Here is a 10,123-nt window from a genome sequence, read left to right as displayed (position 1 = left end):
CGGATGAACACCAGTTGCTGGCTGAAGGCACAACCTTAATTCCCACATCTCCTGTCTGTCAGCTATCGTTCGCTTGGCAGCCTGAGCTCCAATTTCTAACGCAGCGTTTTGCTCTGGCCTATTGTGGTTCTCAAGTCCGGGGGCGCCTTGGCCCCTGGTATCAGGAGCGGTGCTAAGGAGGCTGCTTTTCAAAGGTCCTTAAGTAGGGTTGCCAACTTTCTATTTGCACAAAACCAAACGCCCTTGATCCAACCCCTTTCATGCCCTTCTCTACGGCCCCACCCCCACTCACTCCAGCCCAGCCCACCTCTCTCAGTCATTCGCTCTCACACCCTCACTCACTTTCACTGGGCTGGAGCTGGGGGTTGGAGTGCAGGGAGGGGTGAGGGCTCCGGTGGGGATGCGGGCTCTGGGATTGGGCTGGAGATTAGGGGGTTGGAGTGCCAGAGGGGGATCCGGGCTGGGACAGAGGGTTGGGGTGCGGACTCTGGGAGGGAGTTTGGGTTCGGGAGGGGGCTCAGGGCTGGGGTAGGGGATTGGGGTGGGGGTGTGGGGTCTGGGAGGGATTAGGGTACAGGAGGGGGTTCCGACCTGGGGCAGGGCGTTGGGGTGCCGGGTGTGAGGTCTGGGAGGGAATTTGGGTGTGGGAGGGGGTTCCGACCTGGGGCAGGGTTTCTGGGTGCGAGCTCCGGCCAGGCAGCGCTTACCTCAGCCAGCTCTTGGTCAATGGCACACCGGTGCTAATGCAGGCTCCTGACCCCTGGTCTCCCTCCGCTGGCAGGCTCTGAGCAAGGCCTGCCCAGAGAACATGGATGACGAGCTCTCGATCCTGCTGACAGCACCCCCCAGCACAGACAAACTCCAGCACATCTTGGAGGTGAGCAGAATGGGGAGGGGCCGCAGGGGTTTTACCTTAGCCCTGGGGACTCCTAGAAAGAAGAGTTTGGAAAATCCATGTTTCTATTGGATCCTTCCGAGTATGCATTCGTGATATAAACTCACTGGGTGATCTTGGGGTAACTCACTTCCCCCTTACGGCATCAGTCTTCTCCACTATCAAATCTACACTGGGGAAGAAGGACAGAAGCCCCGACAACCACCTTCACCTCTGGGTGTCTGGTCCTGGGAGCCGAAACCAACTGGACTATCTGCCCCATCTCCTAAACTGCCCTGTCTTTCCCTCCTAGGGCCTTGTCCTTAGTGCTCAGCCTAGCCCCTTCCCAGCTTGTCCCTGACCTTTAAAGGACGCTCCAAGCCCCTCCCATGCCTGCTCCCCTTGGGGTCTCTCTCCTGGCTGAGCACAGCCTGCCCTTCTATCTCTCAGCAGGCCTGGGTCCTAGTCACAGGCTGCGTCTTGTCACGTGACCCCCACACTACTACCCTTCGCCCTAGGGAGCTGCATCACCTGGGCTAGGTGCAGTTGAGCTCCAACCCCTTTCCTGGCCATCTCACCTAGGGACAGGTTGAAACTGGAAACCTGTGGGTAACAGTAACTGGTTGCTCGCAAAGGTGCTGAAGACACAAAGGAAGAGGAAATCCTTTGGCCTGGATTGAAATTATTCCGACTGAAAGTGAATGAGAGAAAATAGGTCCAGAGTTCTCTTCCTAGCAGCAGAAAATGTAGCGATTGATAGAGGTTCAGGTCAGAAAGGACCATTATGTGCATCTAGTCGCCCCTCCTGTATAACTCAGGGCTAGAATGTGACCAAGTGGTTCCTTCAGCCAACCATAGCATGGGACTGAGCCAGAGCACGTCTTTTGGAATGACATCCACATGCAGGAGAGCCAGCTGGCTACCAGAAAATCTCTCTTCTGCAGTGACGTGGGGTTAAGGGACACGGGGGAAAAGACATGGCGGCTGTGACTAAACTTAGAGCAGCAAGGCCAGGAAAACCAGGGTTAGGTCCCAGGCCTGGCTATCAGATCTGCTGTTTTCTATTCCTGGCTTTGGGACCATGAGCGAGTCTCTGCACCGCTGGGTGCCTTGGTTTCCCCAGCTATCAAATGGAGCTAATCAAGGTTTTGTTTGTTCTCCCCATTTTACAGGGTGGGAAACCGAGACACAGTTGGGACCTGTCTACACTACAGGTCTGTCGTGCGTTTGTAATCTGCTGACCCCCACATGTTGTTCAGAGCCTATGGATAACACAGCTCCTAAAGGTACATTTGTTCTGTGCTTATCCCCTATGTACCAGCAGGGCTGGACAGCATTTCTCACTGTGATGTGGGGAGCAGGTCCTGGGTACTAAGGGTCTGAAGAAGCTCTCAAGGACTAATTTTTTAAAATAATTGTCATCAATGAATTGGGAGAAAACATAGAATCACTGCGGATAAGATTGGGGGGTGACAAAATACAGGCAGAGTGGTAATTCCTGATGGCGAGAGGGCAGTGATACAGAGCGATCTGGCTCATTCGGCCAGCTGGACTCATTCAAAGAAAACTAGTTTGAGCAGAGCCCAATGCAAGGTCCTATACGTGGCAACAAGGCACGCCGGCCACACCTCCAGAATGGGGACGTGGATCCAGGAAAGCAGTGACTCTGAAAAGGATTTAGGGGCCAGAGTGGAGAAGCCACTCAACATGAGCTCCCAGTGTGATGCTTGGTGAACAGGGCTAAAGCCATCATTAGACGTAGGAGCAGAGCCGTGAGTAGGATAGGGAGGTGACACAGCAGCAGTGAGACTGCTATTGGAATACTGCCTCCAGCCTTGGTGTCCTCCTTTGAAAAAGATGGTCCTGGAAACTGGAGCTGGGGCAGCAAAGAGCCACCAAATGTTCTGAGGGCTGGAGAAAAATGCCTTCTAGTGAGCTATTGAAAGAGCTTAACCTGCTTAGCTTATCAAAAGAAGATTGAAGGGGACTTCATTGAAGTGTTGAAGTGCCTTAATGGAGAGAAAATACTGGGTATTAAAGGGCTCTCTAGTCTAGCAGAGAAAGGCAGAACAAGACCCAATGGCTGGAAGGTGAAAAGAGACAAATTCCTATGACAAATAAGGCACAAATATTCAACAGCGAGGATGATTGACCACAGGAAAAAGCTACCAAGGAAAGTGGTGGATTCTCCATCTCTTGATGTCATTAATAAAGACTAGATGCCTTTCCGGAATGTGTTTGCCCCAAAAGTAGCTATTGTGGTAGACAGGAGGCCTGTGATATGCAAGGGGTCAGATTAGACGCTCTAACTGTCTCTTCCGGCCATAAAGTCTACTCATTTCTGAGAAACCGAGTGTAGCATTGGGAGCAGCCTCTGATGTTTTACTGTCTAGCCGGCTTGCTTCCTAGAATGAACACTCATTGAGCGGGGTGATCCACAGGGAGTAGCTCAAACCTCCAAAGGGTCTGGCCTGCGGCAGGACATTAACACTGCAGGGGAGGGGTGGGTGTGGCAGTGACATCACAAAGGCGTTTTGCAGGACCTCAGCCTATTGGCCAAAGGTGCAGGGGAGGTGGTGACGTCACAGAGGGATGCTGACATCAGCCAGGCAGGACAGGGGCGCAGGGCCAGGGAAACCTCAGAGACCCCTGTGGCTTTGCTTCAGCAAGTCTCCTTCTCAAGGTCTCTCTTTGAGGTCTGAGAGAGTATTTGGGTTCATGTATGTGAGCACCAGGAGGAACCTCTTTTGAGTTTTCTCCTTTCTTTTTCCTGATTTCACTAGAAAACTGACGTCCCTGTTTAGAAGGTAAGAGCCTCCGAGAGGTTTGGAACCTGTTCAGTCTGATGAATCTGGCACCAGCTGAATTTTAGGGATGGAAAACACTAGCTTAAGGTGGCCAAATTTTATTCCCCACCTGGGATTTTGTCCCTTAGAATCACTGGGGACATTAGGGTTTGTCCTTTTTGTTTTACCTTTTCCTCCATCCCTCCCTCCTTTCTCTTCATCTCTTACTTCTTTTGTCCTTTCCCCGTTCCCCTCCCACCACCAGGAGGGGTGTGTGTGTGTCGTGGGGGTGCTCTACAACTCCCATTGTGGGAGGTCCACCGAAAAATGTGGCGTTGAAATAGTGCTCAGACAGTGATCCCCAGCAGTTACCTGGGCCATCCTTTGGGCTCTCTGGTGAGAACCCTCATCCTCCCGCCCCTCGGTCGCTACCCTGATTGGCTGAGCAGGGGGTTATTGACAGGGAGGAGACTCAGGTCCCTGTTGTTTTCTTTTAAGACCAAGTAAATAGTCATAACCAGTCATATGTTCGACAAATTTTGCTGCTTCTCTGCAGTTCATTATTTTCTCTACCATTCCAGTTCTCCTAAAACACTTGCTGAATAATTACTATGAACTCTTGCTGGTCTGGAACTCACTTGAGAACACTTTATTCAGGTCATTCAATGTCTGAAATTCAAGATCCGATGGTTAGTTTGAAAATCAGGGCTCTTGGGTCCTATTCCCAACTCTGCCACGGACTGGCTGTGTGACCTAAGACAAGTCAATTCTCCTTTCTCAGCCTTAGCTTCTCCCTCTTTCAAGTAGGGATAACAATCCGCTCCTACCTACCTCCCGACAGGTGGAGGATGGGGATCTATTGGAGAGTGTCACTAGGAGTAGTGCATAAGATGAGGTGTCCTATCACGTTTACTCAGATCAGATTAGGACATAATAGAATGGCTGAAATAGTCTATTTTATTTGTATTTTATTATGTTGCAATTGTTAAGAGCAGCAACTACTTAGCTCAGACTGAAACATCTTATCTAATTTTTGAGATCTAAGTGTCTCCTCTTTGTGTGCGACGAGACAAACACGTACTCCTGTTCTTTTTGTGACACCGAAGATGCTTTTGTTTTGCAACAAAATATTTTTGCAAAGAATTTTCATGCCACTTGATATGATTTCAAGAAACAAACTGGTTTAGTTTGAATGGGATTTTCGGACAGAAACAGTTTCAGTGAAATTTCCCCACCATCTCGATTGTTACCAAGCTGTCTGTTACCACATCCGAGGTAGAAGCCAAACTCGAACAGTTTAATGGGACTAAATCGGGGGTCCCAGATAATCTTCATCCAAGAATATTAAAGGAACTGGCATATGAAATTGCAAGCCCATTAGCAAAAAATGTTAATGAATCAGTAAACTCAGGGGTTGTTCCGTATGACTGGAGAATTGCTAACATAGTTCCTAGCTTTAAGAAAGGGGAAAAAAGTGATCCGGGTAACTACAGGCCTGTTAGTTTGACATCTGTAGTATGCAAGGTCTCAGAAAATGTTTTGAAGGAGAAAGTAGTTAAGGACATTGAGGTCAATGGTAATTGGGACAAAATACAACATGGCTTTACAAAAGGTAGAGCGTGCCAAACCAACCTGATCTCCTTCTTTGAGGAGGTCACAGATTTTTTAGACAAAGGAAACGCAGTGGATCTAATTTACCTCGATTTCAGTAAGGCATTTGATATGGTTCCACATGGGGAATTATTAGCTAAATTGGAAAAGATGAGGATCAATATGAAAATTGAAAGGTGGATAAGGAATTGGTTAAAGGGGAGACTACAACGGGTCGTACTGAAAGGTGAACTGTCAGGCTGGAGGGAGGTTACTAGTGGAGTTCTTATATTATGGGAACAAGTAAATAACTTTTCCTTATTCACTTTCTTCACATCACTCATGATTTCATATACCTCTATCATATCCCCCCATAGTCTCCTCTTTTCCAAGCTGAAAAGTCCTAGCCTCTTTAATCTCTCCTCATATGGGACCCCTTCCAAACCTCTAATCATTTTAATTGCCCTTCTCTGAACCTTTTCTAATGCCAGTATATTTGTTTTGAGATGAGGAGACCACATCTGTACACAGTATTCAAGATGTTGGTGTACCATGGATTTATATAAGGGCAATAAGATATTCTCCGTCTTATTCTCTATCCCCTTTTTAATGATTCCTAACATCCTGTTTGCTTTTTTGACTGCCGCTGCACACTGCGTGGAAGTCTTCAGAGAACTATCCACGATGACTCCAAGATCTTTTTCCTGATTCGTTGTAGCTAAATTAGCCCCCATCATATTGTATGTATAGTTGGGGTTATTTTTCCCAATGTGCATTACTTTACGTTGTCCACATTAAATTTCATTTGCCATTTTGTTGCCCAATCACTTAGTTTTGGGAGATCTTTTTGAAGTTCTTCACAGTCTGCTTTGGTCTTAACTATCTTGAGCACTTTAGTATCATCTGCAAACTTTGCCACCTCACTTTTTACCCCTTTCTCCAGATCATTTATGAATAAGTTGAATAGCATTGGTCCTAGGACTGACCCTTGGGGAACACCACTAGTTACCCCTCTCCATTCTGAAAATTTACCATTTATTCCTACCCTTTGTTCCCTATCTTTTAACCAGTTCTCAATCCATGAAAGGATCTTCCCTCTTATCCCATGACAACTTAATTTACATAAGACCCTTTGGTGAGGGACCTTGTCAAAGGCTTTTTGGAAATCTAAGTACACTATGTCCACTGGATCCCCCTTGTCCACATGTTTGTTGACCCCTTCAAAGAACTCTAATAGATTAGAGGGGTAGCCGTGTTTGTCTGAATCTGTAAAAAGCAACAGAGGGTCCTGTGGCACCTTTGAGACTAACAGAAGTACTGGGAGCATAAGCTTTCGTGGGTAAGAACCTCACTTCTTCAGATGCAAGTAATGGAAATCTCCAGAGGCAGGTATATATCAGTGTGGAGATAATGAGGTTAGTTCAATCAGGGAGGGTGAGGTACTCTGCTAGCAGTTGTTGAACTAACCTCGTTATCTCCACACTGATATATACCTGCCTCTGGAGATTTCCATTACTTGCATCTGAAGAAGTGAGGTTCTTACCCACGAAAGCTTATGCTCCCAGTACTTCTGTTAGTCTCAAAGGTGCCACAGGACCCTCTGTTGCTTTCTAATAGATTAGTAAGACATGATTTCCCTTTACCTAAACTATGTTGACTTTTGCCCAACAATTTATCTTCTATGTGTCTGACAATTTTATTCTTTACAATTGTTTCAACTAATTTGCCCGGTATTGACATTAGACTTACTGGTCTGTAATTGCCGGGATCACCAATAGTGCCCTTTTTAAATATTGGCGTTACATTAGCTATCTTCCAGTCATGGATACAGAAGCTGATTTAAAGGACAGGTTACAAACCATAATTAGTAGTTCCGCAATTTCACATCTGAGTTCTTTCAGAACTCTTGGGTGAATGCCATCTGGTCCCAGTGACTTATCAGTTAATTCCAAAACCTCCTCTAGTAACACCGCAATCTGTGACAATTCCTGAGATTTGTCAGCTACAAATGCTGGCTGAGGTTTGGGAATGGCTGGAAGGTGAAAAGAGACAAATTCCTATGACAAATAAGGCACAAATATTCAACAGCGAGGATGACTGACCACAGGAAGAAGCTACCAAGGAAAGTGGTGGATTCTCCGTCTCTTGATGTCATTTAATAAAGACTAGATGCCTTTCTGGAATGTGTTTACCCCAAAAGTAGCTATTGTGGTAGACAGGAGGCCTGTGATATGCAGGGGGTCAGATTAGGTGCTCTAACTGTCTCTTCTGGCCATAAAGTCTACTCATTTCTGAGAAACCGAGTGTAGTATTGGGAGCAGCATCTGATGTTTTACTGTCTAGCCGGCTTGCTTCCTAGAATGAACACTCATTGAGTGAGGTGATCCACAGAGAGTAGCTCAAACCTCCAAAGTGTCTGGCCTGCGGCAGGACATTAACACTGCAGGGGAGGGGTGTGTGTGGGAGTGACATCACAAAGGCGTTTTGCAGGACCTCAGCCTATTGGTCAAAGGTGCTGGGGAGGTGGTGACCTCACAGAGAGATGCTGACATCAGCCAGGCAGGACAGGGGCGCAGGGCCAGGGAAACCTCAGAGTTCCCTGTAGCTTTCCTTCAGCAAGTCTCCTTCTCGAGGTCTCTCTTTGAGGACTGAGAGAGTATTAGGGGTCACGTACATGAGCGCCAGGAGGAACCTCTTTTGAGTTTTCTCCTTTCTTTTTCCTGATTTTACTAGAAAACAGACGTCCCTGATTAGAAGGTAAGAGCCTCCGAGAGGTTTGGAACCTGTTCAGTCTGATGCATCTGGCACCAGCTGAATTCTAGGCATGGAAAACACTAGCTTAAGGTGGCCGAATTTTATTCCCCACCTGGGATTTTGTCCCTTAGAATCACTGGGGACATTAGGGTTTGTCCTTTTTCTTTTACCTTTTCCTCCATCCCTCCCTCCTTTCTCTTCATCTCTTACTTCTTTTGTCCTTTCCTCTGTTCCCCTCCCACCACCAGGAGGACTCTGTGTGTGTGTCGTGGGGAGTGCTCTGCAATGGGAACAGGGACAATTCTCCAACTTTGGGCAGTCGAGAGCCTGGGTGAGATAAGGGGCGTTAAAGCCCTTTGTAAAGGAGAAAGGGGAGTTTCCTGGTGTTGAGCACCAAGGAATTCTAAACTTTGCTAAAACATCTAGTCTGCAGAAACCAGAAATGGTTGGGGCCACATTGTAACCATTGTCTTTTTTAAAGCCCATTGAGGGATGTGAGTCCCACCCTTTTAGGTATCTGGGGTGCTGGGAGAAGAGAAGAGGTGCCTGTCTCCATTTTATGGCCTCAACAAACTAAGTGCTGTGCCCCAGTTCTCGTCAGAGATCCCTGAAAAAGAACGTCTTCCCATCCATTAACATACCTGGAAAGATACTGGAACTCCTTATTAAACAATCAGTTTGTCAGCACCTACAGGACAATTTGGTTCTTAGGACTAGTGAGCATGGACTTGTCAAGAACAAATCATTCCAAACTAATCCTAGCTCCTTCTTTGGCAGGGTTACGGGCCTAGTGGAGGTGGGTAAACAGTAGATGTGATCCATCTTGGTGTTAATAAGGACATTCTCACAAGCAAACTAGGGAGATGTGGTCTAGATGCAATTAGTATAATATGTGTGCACAGATGGTTGAAAGCCCGTACTCCAACAGCCCAGAACCAAACACTCCTCCTCCTGGGCAGTGCGCTCTGACCTCTAATGGTCAGATGCTGCTTAGCACTGTCAGAGCAGCTTTTGCTGGGGGATTCTCCCAGCACTTTCCAATAGTGGGAAAGTATGAAATCCCCATTTGACTGCTGGGGACAGAGCCTAGAGCGGGGAGCAACTTACCCAAAGTCCCACAGGTCAATAGGAAACCAGCAATGGAACCCAGGAGTCCTGACTCCCAGTTCCCTGCTCCAGTCACTCCAGCGGAGCACACTCCCTCTCAAAGCAGGGGGACCGGACATGAAGGCCTGGTTGTAATTGCCAGCTATGGGAGGGAGTGTGCAGCAGTGGTTAGTGAAAGGGCCTGGAAATAAGGACTGCTGGGTCCCATCCCTGGCTCTGACACTTGGTGTGACCCTGAGCCAGTAGCTTCCCCACCCCAGGCCTGTTTCCCATCAGTAGGGTTGGGGTAGCAGCCCCTACAGACCAGGGGGGTTGGGAGGCTCCAGGAAGGTGTGTAAAGTGCCGGGATGTCAGGATCCCGGAGGTGCTGTCACCCCCGCATTAGGCCAGTGTTCTGCACCCCCTGCTGCTGGCTGAGTTTCTCTGTCCCTTGGCAATAAGATAGACTCTTGTTTTCACAGCCAGTCGATCGCCCAGTGCTATCCCCCTGCCTGCTGGCTGGGCAGGGTAACTCCTCAGGTCACCACCACCCTCTCCAGCCTGCCTTGGCTTTGGGGAGTGAGGAGGAGGGCGAGGGACGATACTGAACATCCTCCATCCATCGCTCCGTCAGCAGAGCAAGTGAGTGGCATTAGGGTTCCCCGTTGGCGTCCCCTGTCTGTCTGGGGAGAGGCAGAAAGAGGGGGAAAGAATCTCTCCCAAAGGAGATTGGATTTGCAAACCGCCCCCAGGAGCCCCTCGCTCTCAGACCGGGGAGGGGCTTCTCCAGAGCCGTCTCCAGTGTGTTTGGAAAGGTCCCAGCAATGGGGCTCCCAACGCTTCCCTTGTGGGAGACCGTTCCCCAGGCTGAGCGTCTCTGAGCTGGGCCAGACCCTGTGAGCTGCTGAGCATGGAAATCAATGGGAAAGGCGGGGGTCCTGGCCTTGCTCTGCCTCGGGACTTTGACCTGGGGAATGGTTTCCCAGGAGAAGTCCAGACTCCTGGGTTCTGTTCCTTCTCTAGCCTGCGGGGG

At 48.5% G+C, this 10,123-nt stretch overlaps 1 long non-coding RNA gene across 1 annotated transcript; it reads left to right on the top strand.

Moving 5' to 3' along the window:
* The first annotated feature begins 658 nt into the window (after positions 1 to 658).
* Positions 659 to 9,877, top strand: LOC135981127 (uncharacterized). The gene is made up of 3 exons (XR_010598090.1): positions 659 to 877; positions 2,047 to 2,160; positions 9,573 to 9,877. It is a non-coding gene; the product is annotated as an uncharacterized LOC135981127 (long non-coding RNA).
* The last annotated feature ends 246 nt before the right edge of the window (positions 9,878 to 10,123 follow it).

This window comes from Chrysemys picta, chromosome 2 (genome assembly GCF_011386835.1).
Source record: "Chrysemys picta bellii isolate R12L10 chromosome 2, ASM1138683v2, whole genome shotgun sequence".
NCBI lineage: Eukaryota > Metazoa > Chordata > Testudines > Emydidae > Chrysemys > Chrysemys picta.
Note: the sequence above shows the minus strand (reverse complement) of the source record. Positions and strands in the feature narration are given on the sequence as shown.